The 16,992-nt window shown below is 44.0% G+C and overlaps 1 protein-coding gene across 4 annotated transcripts in view; it reads right to left on the reverse strand.

Moving 5' to 3' along the window:
* LYST (lysosomal trafficking regulator) overlaps positions 1-16,519 on the reverse strand; it is a 94,760-nt gene extending 78,241 nt beyond the window's left edge. The window contains exon 1 of one of the 4 annotated variants that reach the window (XM_033008896.2): positions 16,501-16,519. The gene's annotated coding sequence lies outside the window, so the exon portion shown is untranslated. Of the gene's footprint in view, positions 1-8,343; positions 8,362-8,751; positions 8,858-16,500 lie in introns of those variants that run through there. The other 3 variants (XM_042795814.1, XM_042795815.1, XM_033008904.2) reach the window with 3 other exon arrangements.
* Between the last annotated feature and the right edge of the window lie 473 nt (positions 16,520-16,992).

Below are 16,992 nucleotides of genomic sequence, written 5' to 3' on the forward strand. Positions count from 1 at the left end.
AACGCAAATAGCATTTAATCAACATTTATCTTAAACTATAACTTTTTGTCCTACTTGATGAAGAACAAATCATGATGTGAATATTTCACAATCCTTTTAAAGTCTACTTTCAAAAAACTAATTTGTATTACCCGTTTAACTCATGACAGGGATTTTACAAGTAGAGTTTATTATGTCGCTGTACTTTCAGGATGCTTAAAAAGTAAATTTGTTAAACTTAACACATATATCCCTATTCCTGCTTAATATTTACTTCTTGGAAAGTACTATTACCTTGGGGACTAGAATAAAATGTCAACTGTCTATTCATACTATCAAAAACTTTGACTACGTGTACCATTATGTAAGAAAGGGGGAAAAGATAAACTGTTGGCAGAAAAATAGCACATTACAATATTTTAGTTTTATGTCATCCTAGATTTTCCACATATAAATACCTACTTGACATATCTGACCCTTACTTGGAAGTATTTGATTAGGTTAAGATTTTTAGGAGCCTTTAGTGCAAAGTTTTAAAAAGCATTCACACTAATAACCACCAATGCAAGCTCTTGTAGTGGAACAGAGCAATGCAATACCAACTATGTGCTAAGAAGGCAGCACCAGAGATTAAATGATCAATGCCAGGAAAGTTCTCACTAAAATTCAGCAGCTTATCAGGTTCTGCCTTCAGCTGTGAAGATCTGTATCCCCTTTACAAGTTAGCAGATTATCAACAATTCCCTCCTTTTGAGTCTGGATGAAATATCACTGAGACACTTAATGGCAAAGAATCCCACAGGCTCGCTGTGTATTACACAAGTGCTTTGAGACAGCTTCTCAACTTAACATGGAATTTTGCTTAGTCAAACAATGTAAAACACCTGTGAATGCATTCTTGTTGAGCCTGAAATCAAGTTAAAAGATGAGATGATTCACCTGCAAGATGAAGTACAGCACTAATGAAAGACAGGCTCTCAAAAACCACCTACGCTCAAGTAATGCATTAATCCTGTACATATGCTATACTCAATGCTTTATGCTTAGCTTGTGGTCTTACACTATCCAAAGTCAGTAGCTACAATATAGGTATTAGCCACATTAAATACATCCCAGTTCATTTGAAGTTTGCATATTTCAGACCACTGCATGCAGGCACAGAGAATAAACATGCCTTAGAACAGGCATGGGAAAAGCCTTCAAAGATAATGATTGCAACACTAACTGTGTTAGAAATATGCTTGCTATCATGGCAACCAGTTAAAATGAACTGAAGAATACCAAGCTGTTACCAGTACCATGAAAATGCTAGAGACAAGCTTTATTAGAGTTGAAAACAAGGATCTGCTCCAGGTCTTATCAGAAGCGCCAGAGGACAACATCTGTAAGAAACACATGGTACCAGAGAAAGGAACCGACAAGTATTCCGCTGCAAGATGGAATCTATGTAGAAAATAAGCTATGAAAGACCAGCAAGTTCTTCCAAAAGAAAACCAAAGGAAGAAGATCTTCTGTAGAACATCTGTCAGTGAAAAGGCTGAAATGGCATAGCTCCCAAGTGAGCCTTGTTCTGAAAACTACTCAGAGTGCTAACAAGTTCTTCCCTAAATTAAAATACACACAGGTAATACTCTTAAATATCCTTTTCCAAACTTTGTTTGATGCTTACCCCAAAACAGATGACAAAGCAAGCCCTGACAGCCACGGCTGCACAGTAGTAACTAAATCTGAATATCAAGACTAACCTCCACAGACTCCATAGAGTGAAAGGAAAGAAGCTGCCTACTACAGAAGGTAAGTCAGAAGTTCAGGGCCTCTCCAGCAGCAAGACTAAACAGAGCAGGCCTACCAAACCAGGCAGACTTCCCGAATACTCTTGCATTAATCTACAGTACAGCAGATAGTGTGGTCTCAGGTACAACTGGAAAAAAACACTGTAGTTGTAACCACACTACAGTACACAGACCACACTGCATGTACCTGGAAGTTATTTTAAACAACAAATGTACCACTGAAATCACGACCTGAAGGACCGCACAGATCTTTGTACTTTATAATATTATACATTTTGATTGTACCAATACTCAGAGAGATAGAAGAGGCAAAGAAGTTGAGCAGTATCTTGACATACTCTTGTGAAGGGATAGGAGTAAAGGCTATTCCTGAAGCAAAAAGCTTAGTAGTTAGAGGAATAAAACTACGAAGTAAAAGGCTTAAGATAAATTTTGACATTGTGTCTAAAGTACCCACTAAAAGCAATTAAATAAGAGGGGAAGATCAATTATCGGAGTGTAAAGAAAGAGGTCATTAATGGGCAGAAGACTAATTCTGCTTCTGGGACTTTAAAACTGGTCAGTGAAATCCAAGTTTTCTATTAGCACTCAGATGCAGATTAGACAGCGGGTAGCAACTCTGAAGGTGGTATTGAATAAAAAAAAAAATACCTAAATATCAGTTTCATACACGGTTATTCCTGTTGAGGTCAGCCTGCCAACTTCTTTACAAAGGGCAAACAGCTTTTGTTGCTTTAGGGAAAGAGGTCCTGTACTTCTCTCAGGCTTTACAAGGCAGATATTTCTTCCAGCTGTACTGACCCCTCCTGCACTGAACTCGCCCCGGAAGACCCAGTCAACAATCAAGAGAACTGCAGGCAAAATGACTCATGTAACATCTCACTTCAGGTAGCTTTTCTCCAGTAGCAACGCAAATAAGGAACAACTAGGATTTTTATTTTATTCTTGAAGTTTAAACAGCACTCTATTAGTCAAGCAGTATACACTCCAGTATAATCAATAATTATACTTAATTTCACATACTAATGACTAAGAGTATAAAGTTCTCCAGTATACCTACTCCTAGATAGACAAATATTTAAGAAAAACCTGAAGCACTGGGAAAAAAACTAAATCCACCCACAACGCAAAACACATCCAAACTTTATGCCTAAGAAGTACCCAAACTATAGATGTCTATCACACATGCACACACGAGCAAGATTTTACACTGCTGAGAGATAGTTGGGAAGACGAATGAAGTGTGCCAGACGAAGGCTACATACATAGCCAAATAGTATTTCCAGTAACCAAGCAACATATCATTTTTTCTGCAAATGCTAGGGATATAGCAGGACTCCAGTAATCAAACTGGCTTTCTAAATGAAGTAATTTAGGCTTCTAAAAATGGTCCTATATTATTTAGGAGTACCTTCTGGAGTTGAAAACACCCCACACACAACATTTTACCTATATATCCAAGCACACAAAGGAAATTCTGCATTCCTCTGACCTTTTGTTAATTGAAACACACAAACCAAGAATGAAACTACACACTCTTGAGTGACTCAAATCTCCACTTGTAATTGAAAGATGAAAGTAATAAAGATAAATATGTACCTCGGGTAGCATACACAATTTTACACTTTGGGGCTTCTGTTTTGTCTTTACTTCAGCAAGTCATAAAAATATTTGCTCTCAATTCTTTGAAATTAGGATTGTTGAACTCTCTTGCCTTCTAGCAGAAAGAGAATAGGAAGATGAAAGACTTGGACTTTTTGGTTAATTTTAAGACTACTTCAGTGTCTGTTTGAATTACTGAATCAAAACTGGACAAATTTCAACTCTTGAACTATTATAATGAAAGTATATTGCTGAACTTCTATCAATTTCTGCAATACAATTATGAACTATCAGGAACATTCTCTTAAATCTTAAGTATTTTCCCTACTAATTGACTCTTTTCCAGAATTAAGACATAACCCTTCAGATTACTGTTTCTGTTACTCATTCCTCATTTTTTTAGTTAATACACTAAAATCTAACCAAATCAGTTGCTTACTGGGGTCAACAGATCTAGTTAGATGCTTTTTGCGATTTATCTCCCCCAAGAACACAAATCTTCAGTAAATGCCTCCACCATACTCAAGAGGAATCGGTGAAGTCAGGCGTTTGCCAAAATAAAACTGAGTATTAGTTTTAATGCTTCCAATGAAGCCTTGCATTTGGCACTACCTGACATTAATTCCTTCTGATATTTCATCTTCCCAGTTTCCTCTTGGAAAAGCAGCAAGGTCTTTCTCTAGTCAGAAGTCTAAAGAACCAGGAACTCTCTCCTCCCACCTCACATTTAGTACTTCATGCTCTCATACTTTTTCATGGAGCATGGCGATGCTTTTAACTGAAGTCAAGGAGCTCAACTCGCTGGGTGCGGGAAGAGAGGGCAAAGAATGCATAAACGTGAGGATTAGCCCAGATTGTGAGATGCTTGCTCAACTGCTGACACAGACACAGTCTAACAGGCACTCCTCTTCCACATCTTTCGCAAATCACCATTCATCACTTCTGCCCTCCGCTTTCCACCTTACAAATTATCCAGAAAGCACAGAAAATCTCTTTCACAATGTAAGAGTAATTATCACAGTGACTCTGCTCCACACAGCTCAAAAACCCCAAGCACACAAGTGTCACAGGGCAAGCCCCAGATGCCTGCAGTGGACTACACAAGCTCAGGAGTGCAGAAGAAAACCCTTTCAGTGCTCGTCCACTGTGTGGCCACTGCAAAATCCCGCTCACAGTAACAGCAGGCAGTACTGAGTTATTTATGGGAGTGAAGAAGACTAAAATAAGTCAGAAAAGCAGAAGAGTGGAAGTCCGGCTCTTCTGTAAGAGACCAAAACCACAAAATACCTCAGCTACAGAATATGAAGTGCAGTGGTGACTAAAAGAAGCTAGTGGAATTTAAGAGAAATATCCGGAACAAAGATACAATAGAAGTTTCAGCAGTTACAGGTACCAAAACATAGCAGTATCACAGGACTTCACTACACTGATCACAGTATTACATACCTCTCCCTTCTTCAACATACATAAACTCATTAATTTTTTGGTTTTGTTCTGTCTCGCTTTCACATTCAGCAATCAGATTTAAGATGTATCTTCATACGGAGCATAGCACAGTTACCTAAAAATCACACTAGCAAGACTCACATTTCTACTGTAATAGTTATCACCAAAAAAACTGACTTACCAGAAAAAAGGGGATATTAATCAGACCCCAGGCTGCACATATGAACCATGAACAGCTAATAGCTTACAGCAAGAAAAACCTCAAGATTGCATATAGCATCATCTTCTCCTTCCCCTTCATGCATTCCAATATCACTTCTGTACAGAGTGCTTTATCTGGACACAAGATATTCCCACGCACTAATTTCAACAAGTCACAGAAAGACATTTGTTCAACTGCAAGGCCTGAATCCAAACAGAGGGAAAGAAAATCTGGATCTAGTGCATACCATGCTGCTTTATTAGTTCTTTTCAAATGACCACGACAGCTGAAGCAGACACCCTGTTGAGTCTAAGCAAAAGCCCCCACCTCCTGAGGAGCAGCTAGGGTACAGTTAAACAAGGCAGCTCAGCCCACCTGACAACTCTCAACTAGCAAAAAGGTTTTTCCCTTCCTCCCCAGCAACTCTTCCCTTCTTCCTCCAGTACTGTGCTCGTCCAATTCCTTCTCTATGTGACTCATCTCCACTGGCCTGCAGAAAACTACTTTTTTCAGCTGGATTTTGTTGTTGTTGTTGAATTGCCACGTTGAGGGATCAGACAGTTGTTACTGCCAGCAAAGGGAAGAAAGCAGACAGGAGATCTCCCCCTTCAGCAGTAACAAGCTGTTCCATCAGCTTAGCCAGCTCAGACAAATCAGTCCAGGTGACAGAAGTAACCACAGATCTCTTCTACTTGATCTTGTCCCAGTCTAAAAACAGGTATATCATCTCCAGATCAGTGCTATAGCAGGAGCTGATAGCTCTGATGATGCCAGCTCAGTAACTTGATACTATCTACAGGCTTATGAGTCTTCATCAAGCAATAATTTGCCAGAGTAACTGACATTCTCACAACCATTTCCAAACTGGAAAGGAAAGCAAGAGACAAAGTAATCCCATACATATATACATAGGGCCCTCCCTCCAGAGCCTATTACAATCCTTTTCCAAGATTATAATCCAGTTTTCCAACAAACATGAGAAAAGATGACCATCAAGTTGAATCAACAATATGAAGTAGTGACATCTCAGGAAGAGCTACTACAGTTCTTCACTAAGGAAGCCCACAGAAACTGCTATCTCCTCAAAAAGGAATAAAGTTGACAGTAGTGAGGTCTTGTTGATGATGGCTGTTCACTCCAAAGCACTTAAATTTGCCCTCAGAGGACAAGCAAGCATGATCTGGACAGCAAGAGCTTCCTGGTGCGACAGAATCCTCTTACAAAATAATCATCTCACCTTACATTCCCTCTGCTCCCTTCTGACCGCAAAAGACAAGTATCAAAACCAGCTTTTATTCAGAATTCCTCTGCGTGCAACATTATCTTATTTGAAAAGAGACGACCATGACAATGGCAAAATTCTTCAAATACAAATGAAATTAGATCCCTGCACAATCTGCAAGTGGGTACAACTGTATATTAATAAGGACACACATGGCCTTATTAAATAAATCACTGACAATAAAAATACAGAACTGATAGCTTCCTGAAGTGTTTGTTCATATTTCATAGTATTTGCTTATGCTCTTTGAACTTAACTGTAAAGAGAACCATATAAAAGCAGCAACTTTTAGTAAGTATTAACATAGGTGTTCTTTTCTAATGTTTACATATTAAGTAACTTTGGAGCAGATCCTACACTACTGTTTAAGATGCTTACAGTCTCTTTTCTTATTGTCTTAAACTTCACTAAAAACTGAGATAGAGGCACATGAAAAAAATTACCAGGGACTAAGAGAAAGGAGGAAGCAAAAGAAGCAATTAAGATGAATCTTAATTAAATAGTTACTAACCTAACAGAACAACTTCTTACAATTAAACTTTTTTAATGCAAAGCTGTCCAAGTACAGTAAAAAAACTAATGGGGGAAGGAAAGAAGGAAAGCAAAAAGGGAGTGACATGAAAAAAAGCTCCTTTTAAGAGACAGTATACAGTGTTACAAACCAAGTGACAACTGACTTCCTGAGACCTCACCTACTATTAACTTTGGTTTTAGAAGTAAGCCATTGAAAGCTACTTGTTCTTAGCTTGTAAGATTCTCTGTCCAAAGTACAATGAGGAAGAAAGAAAAGTAAAATTAAAATACACTTTTTTTTTTCCTCATCTATGAAAATCCATGAAAGCATTCTCATTCTTCATTTACTCTACTTTAAACATCCACCAGAGACTAAGAGCCACTAAACCACAGTTTTTTCTAAGGTATCCAAGAGGACACTTTCTTCTTTGCACTGTTAGTCTGTGAGCCTACAGTTAAAGGCAAAAAGGAGACTCAAGAGTATTTTCCTGACTCCTTACCACGCTGCCGCCCCGTTGTAATAAAAGCTCCATGCAGACATGGTCTCTTGTCCAAGCGAGCAAATTCTGATCCCTCCTTCAGGAAGGGTTAAGTGCTCCAGACATCTCTGTTCTGATACCTAGCCTAAGATCATGATACACATGACTCAAACAAATCTCCTTGCTGGTTTTTCTGCCAAAGATTGTCCCACCACCTCACAGGTAACCGTACAATTCTGTTAGTGAGACAAGCTTTTGTCACTAACTCCAAGTTTCTCTAGATCCTTATACTGAAGGCTTATGATTCATGTAGCACAACTAAAAAGGAAAAGAAAATGTCTCCCATCCAGACTTTCTTCTCTAGCCAGTTCCCACTTATAACAATATTATATGCTTTTCCAGCTCCTAGGCCACCACACTGAGTCATCTGATCCTCTTTCTGAATTTCTTCCAATTGCTCTGTTCTCTTTGACACATGAAGTTTTATTCTCACCTCCCGTGATGCACCTGCTTTTCCTGCCTTCTCTCTCACTGTATAAGCAAGCAAAAAGCAGCTCTTTAGTTCATTTGGGGATACCAGGTAATGTCCAATTCTTAGATTATTTTTTTCCCCTCCTTAAAGTATGTTCACACATTCTTTCCCACGCTGAGAGACTATCTAGAAGAGTTCTCACTGCTCCTGTGTCCGCTCCTCGTAATAGATTTAAAATTTAAAAAAGCACAGTTCAGGTGCTGAAGCGCAGCGGCTGTTGTTATCACGTTCCCGTGAACTGCCCTCATTTGCTTTTCTTCATTTGTTATCTCTTATCTTCAACAAACGCCTCATGGACAGCGAGGCTTTGTGCTCCGGCTTTGCACAAACACGTCGCAAAGCGCAGCCCGCCGTAGGGCACAGCCCACGGCACCCCGGTGACACGGGGGCGGGGCACGGAAAACCGCCCCACGCACACCACCCGGGCGCACCCGCGGAGCCTCAAACGTCGCCTTTCGGCAGAGGCGGCGGCCACACGCGAGGAAGGGGCCACAAACCGCCTCGTTCCAACTCACCACACGCAGGGAACCAGCCCCGGCGCCTGACCACGCGAAACACGCGGGGCCCCGAGCGCGCGCGTACCCCTCCGGCGGCCCCCGGCCCGGGCAGCCCCGGGGCGGGCAGGGCCCCGCCTGCGCCACCGGCGGCCGCTGCTTCCGCCTCCCGCGCCGGCGCCCGCCAGGCTGCCCTCAGCCGCCAGCGGCATCCAGCGGGCGCCTCCACGCCACGGAGGCGGCAGGCGCCGAGTGACAGCCCGCCCCGGCCCAGCCCACGCACCGCGGCCCCCACCGTCGCCGGCCTCGGGTGGGCCGCCCCCTCGCCGACACCCGCAGCGGGGCCTGTGCCCGCCGAGCCGCCTGCCGCCCACCCGGCCCCGCAAACCGAGAGCCGAAGACAGCGATACCCACTCGCCCCACCCTTACCAGCTCCTCGCCCCGCCGGACCCGGCCGCCCGCTCCGCTCTTATCCCGCTGACAGCGGCCCGGCAGCCCATGGCGGGAGGGCCCGGCCCGGCCCGGCCCCGCCGCGCCGCCCGCCCCCCGTCACCCCGGCAACGCAGTGCCCGCCTCTCGCCCCGCCCACCTGCCTCCTCCGCTCCCGCCGGCGCGCGGGGCGGGTGTCACGCGCGCGCCCCTCAGCCAATCGACGCCGCCGCCTGGGCGAGCGGGAGGAGGGTCGGGACGGGGGGGGGGTCGGGAGGGGGGGGAATCGCTCTGGGCGGGGGCGCGCGGGGCCCCACCCACCCCAGCCGGGCACCGCCTCCGCCTGGCCACGCCCCCGCCGGGCCCCGCCCCCAGCGGCCCGGGCGGGCGGGCGCCGCCGGAGGCCCCGCGGGGCCGGGGCCGGGGCCGGCGGCTCCGCTTGCTCCCGGGGTCGGGTCGCGGCAGCGCCGGCCCCCGGTGGGTGCTACATGGCCGGTCTGCCGGCCGGCCGGCCTGCTTACCGACAGCTCCTGCTCCGGAGCCCACCGGGCAGGCGATCCCCACCTAACGGTTCAGCCGGTTTCAGGCCGCTGCCACCCGTCCGGCGTTAACGTGACGTTCGCGAACGTCAAAATTTAAAACCGCTCTTAACATATGTGTCACACACCCCTACATCACCCTGTACCGTACACGCGCCGGCATCAGCGCCGGCGCTGCCGGAGCAGGGACCCGGCGCTGCCTGTCGTGGCCGGTGTCCCGACGAAGGGCTCTCGACATGAAGGGCTTTGCGGGAGGGTTTGCGCTCTGCTTTGGGATTTGCGCTGAGTAAATTCTTGGAGCGGATTTGCGGCCGCGGGGCTGGCTTTTGGCACTTGGCTGAGGTGCCTGGAAGAAAGGGTTGCCCCGAACGCTGCTCAGTCAGCTCCCTGCCAGAGCCGGTTCACGCGTGCAAATAAGTCGATGATGTGCCCTGACGCCGTGTCACTGCTCGCACCCTCTCCAGGAATTCACCTCGCACGGCCAGGGCACTCAATCATTTTTTGAAAGTGGCAGCAATATGCTACAGGTGACGTTAACGAGCACACGCTTCATATATTCATGCACGCCCAGGTTTGCCATAGATTTCCTGATTCTTGAAATCAGAAGAAGGTACACCGGGCGCACAAGTGTCCTTACCTTTGTGCATCCTTCTCACGTCCTTACGCCCCTCCCTGGTGCACTGGCCTCCTGCTCCCTGACTTCTGCAGCCTTTCCCAGTGAGGACTTGCTTCAACTCTGTGACTGCACTTCTAGTTACCGTCCAGGGCCCACTGGCTACCTCAGTGGCATACTGAGTTTGTAAAACTTAAGTCAGGCTGCCTGCAAAGATTACACGGATGGACAGAGCCAGATCTTGGGAATGCTTCAGACAGCAGGATCCCAGGACCCACCTGCCAAAGTAAGTTTAGATACACACGAGGTAACAGCAGTTAAATCTTTTGCAGATACAAACTTCCATCTGCCTGCATGCTCTGCTTCTTGTACTCTTTCCCATGGTATCTGTTTAGGGCCGTGTTTCTTATTTTTTTTCCTCAGCACCTGCTTTTGGCTGTGGTTCATGCTGCTCCTCATCTTATCAATAGGAAGCAACCTGTCCCTGTCGGATGGGTGCCTGGCTAAATGGACCTCTGGTCCAAACCAAGAGAGTGACAGCCTGCAAGGGCCGGCAGTGCAGGCCCCGAGGCAGTGCCTTTCTCTGGAAGTTAGGCCCACAGACAACTCTTCTGCACTTGAAAATGTCTTAAATCCCTGACAAAAAAAAAAAAAAAAAAAGTCCTGGTATCTCACTAAAACCAGGAAGGGCAAGGAGCCCGACGTGCCGCTCTGCCCCCGGTTAGGTGCCCACCCTTGGAAAGGCCAGATCTCAGCTCAGAGAGACAAGTGGCCTTCAAGGGCCACCCAGATCTTTTCAGTGGCCACAGAAGATTTAGGGACTTTGGGAAAACTGGTTCTCTCCTTGCCCTGGAGCTTAGATGCCAGTTAGTTGCTAATTCAGGCAGACTAAATCCTACTTTTAAGCCAGTTTTTTTTAAACTCCTGGAGAACATAGCAGAATTTGGTCCAGCCTATCCCAGCTGACACTTCAGCTACTGGAGAGGAAAGTGAGCCAAGATTCCCAACCCTGGGCTTGGGAGTCCTTGCCCTGAAGTGAACTCCCTAATGCTTGCGTGAAGCTGCTCCACTTCCTGCACCCAAGAAGAAAGAGAAGTCTTTTACCTCTGAGACAGGGCTTCCTGTTTACCAAATAGAAGAGATAGCCCCATTTCATCTTTCTTTCAGATCTTCCAGCTGCCAAAGGATGACTACATGTATGTGTCCCTCCTCAACGCTGCAGCGGGCAGGAAGACACAGGTTTCTACTGGTGTCTCCCAAGAAACTCCTGCCTGCCAATAACTCCAAGGCCCTTTGGTGGTCCCTGTGCTGCTGCCCAGTTTTCCTGGGCAGCAGAAGTAGGGCAGAGCCAACACGGTGCTTGACGTTTACAAGCAGCCTATGGTTTTATTAAGGAGACCTGTGAAGCTAAGCAGTCTGTACTTTTCCTTGCGTGATTGTATGGCAGAACCGAAACAGCAGCAGTGACAATTCAGTCAATGGCCAATAGTACATCAACTCACCCTTGGAATATTAGCTTTTAAAGTGTAAAGAATATGAGCATTTCAGGTTGATAAGATACATTTTACTGAAACTAGGAGTTCTCAGATGAGAATAGGCCACTGCATACAAACATCTGAGTGAATTTTGCAAGGTGCCTATTAAAATCTTTGGAAGGGAAGTTAGCCATAGCCTAAATTGAACTGAACTGAAGCAGTTGTCATGTGTCCTAAAAAAAAAGATTATAAACTGTTTGGGCTAAAAAAGTTGTTGAGAAATGTATGTAGGTATAATTAAAGATTTTATCAGAACGGTAATGTCCTTCTCACTTGAATGTTTCAAATTGCAACCTATCTTTCAGCTCATGCAGATTTTCTTTAATTATAGTAATTAAAGCCCCTGCTACAGATATGACAGCAGTTCAGTTTTAAATTTTTGTTGTTCAGTTTTAAATCTGAGTATTTTAGTAAAGTACTATGCATTCTGAATTCATTTACATCAATATAAATTTGCAGCAGCTCCATGAAAGTAAGTAGATTGACACCAGTTCATGCCAGAACAACTTTAAATCAAGCCTGATTCTTCGTATCAACATTGGTTCACTGATAACTCCCTCTATCCTACAAAATATATCTGAATCTCACTTGAAATCTATAAAGCTTTTCAGCAGAATTATGCCTGAATTTCTACTACAATTCTCTCCCTTCTGCATACATGAAGAAGATTATTAGCTTGTTACGGAAAAGAAGCAAGAAACAAGAATATGAGTAGTATTTCTCTACTGTTCTCCTGAACAGTAGAACAAGCCCACAGCACTGTGACCTGCAGAGGTCACATTGGTACTCAAATTCTTCAGTATGTGATATTAACATTCTCAGACACTGGATTTAGATCAATGTTTCCAACATTTTAGGGGTCAATTAGCCACTGTCCATTCCCAGAACTTCTTAAGTACCCACTACACATTTTTCATAAGGCTCCATCCACTCTCATCATCAAAGTTTCAGCTGAAAGCATTACAAAGATAATGCAAGGCCTAGGTTTTGTGGGCCATTTCTAATGTCTCATTCTCTCTCTCTCCTTTCCAATGAGTATTTACCTGTCTGGGAAAATCTGCCTATGTTTTAATGGCCTGATAAAGTCAATAATAAAAACTGTGGAGTAATACGTATAATATGCGAGCTGTCTTGAAATCACAATCTTAAATCTGAGAGGTTTATGGAAAGGGCATCTTTGTCAGCTGAGATGAGCAGTCTTTCAGCAGGTAATGAATAACAGTCTGTTTTCCCAAGGAAGCAAATTACTCTATTTTTTTCCCGTGCTACTGTAAAAAAACCTGAAAGAGTGAGTAAAATAGTGAAATAGTTTTCTGCTTAGGGAATCAATGAATGATTTGAGGGATTCATTAAAAGACCATACTTGTTTAGATGTGGGTGTATCTATATCATGAGGAGAAAGTCTGTGAATAGATGCGTTTCCAGATCAATGTTGGAGGAGATAGCTGTTGAATAAACTCAAGGACAAAAAAATCCAGGCCGGTCACATTTCATGTCTGCATTCTTCATGTTTGACTAGTTGACTACAGTGGTATAGAAAGACAGAGAGAAAAGGAAAACATCGTTCAGTGGGTAGAAAGCAACGGTGGAATTAAATGCTTCCAAGAGGAGCTTAAAGCACAGAGGAAGCCTTCACTTATCGTTTGCAATCCTTGTTTAGGCTTGCCTGCTACAAGTGGAGATTGATTCCCAGTGACACCTGACTTTTCATTGCAGTAATTCCTGGTCAGCAAACACTGACGTAAGGTTGCATTTACTGATGGTTCAGGTTCCCATTTCCAGAATTGAAGAGCAGGTAGCCAGCTAGCCAATTTGTCCAATGTCTAATCTAGATGAAAGAATTAAAAAAGACTTGCCTTATAAGTTTTGAATCAGTGAGTCTGCTTTGACCAGCCTTGGCTTTCTCATTTAGAAGGAATCAATCCAGTTTAAAATTTACTCAAAAACAGTTGAGGTAAATCACTAGTTGCAATGTATGCTGAACTAGAATTAAATTGCCTTTAGTGAAGTGAGTTTGGATGATGTAACAAAACTCGATTGAAATCAAATTATGTAGGAATGATTGAAGCTAGAATAATTCCCACTACAAAGAGAGAAAGAAGCCTAATGAGAAATTCAAATGGTATAAAACCCTATATACAGGACTTTGAGCTTTAATTTGCACTTCTCATGGCTCTCAAATATATGAGTTACACCAGATCATAGTCTCTTACACTTACACATTGCCATGTGTCTGTAACAATGTCTAGAGACTCATCCCTGTTCTACCGTAAATAATCAAGCAAAGGGTGTGTTCTTGAATTGAGTCAGTAACTCTTCTACCCAAGTACTGGGACTTCTCTCTTCAGCACTTCTCTCTCTGCATGCAAAGTTAGGATTGTTTTGACTGGGGTATATTCCTTTGCTGCCATCAACATCGATTTTTTTTTTTTTTTTCTGCCATTTTAACCCAATAACTCATAGTTTGAACTCCTTTTCCCAGCTGACTTTCATTTTTGCTACCTAGAGTAGCTTACCATCAAGAAAATCTCTCACCTCAAACTACACTTCTTTTTCCAGATAAATTCTATGTCAAACAACACAAGCCCATGGACAGATTTCTGAGACATCACTGGTGACTGTCCTCTCCTCCTTCCTCCCAGAAATCTCCAGTAGACCTGTGAGATATTTTTCTACAAAATCTATACTGATTTTCCTCATTATGGCACCTGTTAATTACCTTATATATTATAGTTTCTACCAACTTGTTCAATATTTCTGTGACTTCGGTCACTTCAGGTCAGATATCAAAATATAAACATAAAGCATTTGTTGTGATAATCTGTTCTGGGTTTTTTTTTGTTGTTTTTTTTTTTGTTGTTGTTGTTATTATTATTAAAGCTGGGCCTTTCTAAATTTGATTAATTTCATTATAGTCAATGTAACATTAGAAAGATTTAGCAGCAAAACTTTGTCTTTCATCAAAAAAATTATGTCACTCTATTCATATCAGTTGTTGGGGCTTTTTTAAACAAAAATAGATAAGCCAGACCAACAACACAAAATTGTTAATCACAACACTATGAGTAGACTGTGAGATAAACATCATAACTTTCTGGCAAGCTGAACATGACTTTTACAAATATATTAACTCTACATAACAACAAACAAACCAATCTGCTTAAAATGTTTCTGCTCCTGCATGAGACTCGTACTGCACTTCTCCCTGTGCTTTCTGATTAGCAATCTAATAGTTTTGTTTCCAGTCCATCCATGAATTTCTTCATGAATTGTCTTTGCTGGAAAAGGAAAGGTAATTCAGGAAAAGTAAATGTTTGCAAACACTTTTTTTGTTGTTGTTGTTTTTTTTTGTTTTTTTTTTTTTTTGTTTTGTTTTGTTTTGTTTTGTTTTGTTTTCTGATTAGAGCATTGGATGTCTCCACCTTCAGAAGCAGTAACCCACCTCCAGGCATGGAATGCTAAGGAGTATTGGGGTTGCCCCTTGGCTGCGGGTAAGGCAGACGCTGAGCGGTCACAGGGCTGCTCTCAGATACTCCTCTGGCGCTGGGGGGGCTCGTGGCTACTGCTCCCCCCATGCAGGAGGGGCTGGCAGGGTGTCAGGGGGAGGCAAGGGGCTGGTTTGGTGCCTGTTCCCCACCCGTCACGGTGATATGGGAGCCCACGTCAGCACTGCAAATGGGATGTTTCCTTAGGGCTGCTCTAATGGGGATAAAAACTGCTTCCCCCAGACCAACAGCTCCAGAGAAAGAACACCTAGAGGCATTTGGTTCCCTGCTGGTATGTATACCAGCTTCAGCGCTGGCACAGTGGGGGGATCTGACAAGAAGAATGATGACAATGCTGAGCAAGCATAAGGGTGCAAGAGAGCCAGCACGGACGGCGTTTGCATCGCCTGCTTTGGAATAAACCTGGCACGTGAAGTAGGCACTGTAACAACACCCAGCCTTTGTGCTTTTCTGCTTTTCTTTAGGGGGTGTTGTCTCCAGATTAGCATTTTTGGACAGACACTAGCTCTGAAGACACAACGGGACACAAAGCATGCTCTATTTTAGTCGCTGTCGTTTCCCCACAACCAGCAGCAGTCTGTGCTTTGGTCTGAACCTTCCTGACAGTGTTATGTCAGCTCCCCTCCATGCTCGCCTTACTGTTTTCTGTTCCTTCTCCGAGTGTCTTGAGCATTGCTCCAAGCCACCCATTTGATGCTATAATGTTGCATTCAGAAAGGGAAAATAGCATTGATTTCATGGCAAGGGAGTGAGCCAGTTTTACAATTTTGTGTAACTCAGTGAAGCTCTGTAGTTATTTAGTTGCACTGAATAATTGAGTGGGGAGGCTGTCTGAAAGGCAACAGCCTCTTTGTCTCCTATGAAAGGTGATGCGTGCTAGTAGGGCTTCAGACATCTATCCAGCAACCAGAACAGACTTTTTTAGAAACACATGCATTTATACATTCAGAGACTAGCTCCCAGCATCCCTCCAGGCCCTCTGCCAAACCTTCTCATTTTTGCATTATAAGGCCAAATCCTGTTCACAGTTTTGTCAGCATCACTCTATCGCTTTCAGCAGTCACCCCAGAGTCACACTGGTGCAAATGGGTTTGCTATGATCGTCAGTGTTTCCCCAACCCAGCACACACCATCCTAAACCTTCTCCCCCACTGGCCAGTAGCGCTCCCCTGCCTGCTGACCTGACACACAAGCTGTTGTACAGATACCAAAACACAAATATCAGTCCCCAGTCCCGGTCAGTCCCCAGACAAGCACCAAAACATGTGTGACAGATGCTACTCACCCCCGAGCCCTCGTGCCAGACCTCGCCAGAAACCTCCCTGCCAACCTGCACCCCAGGAAAATGCCCTGGACACCTCCACTCAGGCTGATTTTCCTGCACGCCCACCCACAAGAAACCTGACTACCACCACTCCGTGGTGAGAGGAATGACCCTCCTTGGGGACCTTTCTTTCTCTCACTAATCTTCCCCATTTCCACGCAGCTTACTCTTCCCTTGGAAATTAGGCATCATCATAAGGAATAAAAACTGTTTAAAAACCTGTAGAGCATACCTGGTTTCCTCAGAGAGTTGCAACTAAAAAGCAAGGGGGCAGTGACACAGAATGACATGAGCATCCTCCTTCTGGGGACTCCTCTGCTAGCATTCGACACGGACCCGGTCAGAGGGATGCTGCTGCATCTGCACAAACTGCTGCAGTGAAGCCTCGGAGTTTCTGTCAGGCTGCTGGATGCAATCACAGCTTCCTTGCTGGTATGCTCTGGCTCCTTTTCAGCTTCACACAAGCAGCCTGTTCTGCAGAGGTTTGGAATTTGAAAGTTGCTTTGGTTTGTTTTTCTTTGAGTTGGTTTTGCTACTGTGTCTGCAGTGCTGCTGGAGAAACAAAAATGGAAGAGAAAGACAGACAAGAAACTCGTGCAGGCTTTTACTGTTAGTGGTGCGAGAGGATGAGTAAACAATGCAGATAGATAAAAAGATTGTGCTAAGTGGTGCAAGAGGCTAAAAGCTGTGCAATATGCTATTCCACTGTGTTTGCTTGAGTGTT

Source organism: Tyto alba, unplaced genomic scaffold, assembly GCF_018691265.1.
Source record: "Tyto alba isolate M040663 unplaced genomic scaffold, T.alba_DEE_v4.0 Super-Scaffold_22, whole genome shotgun sequence".
Lineage (NCBI taxonomy): Eukaryota > Metazoa > Chordata > Aves > Strigiformes > Tytonidae > Tyto > Tyto alba.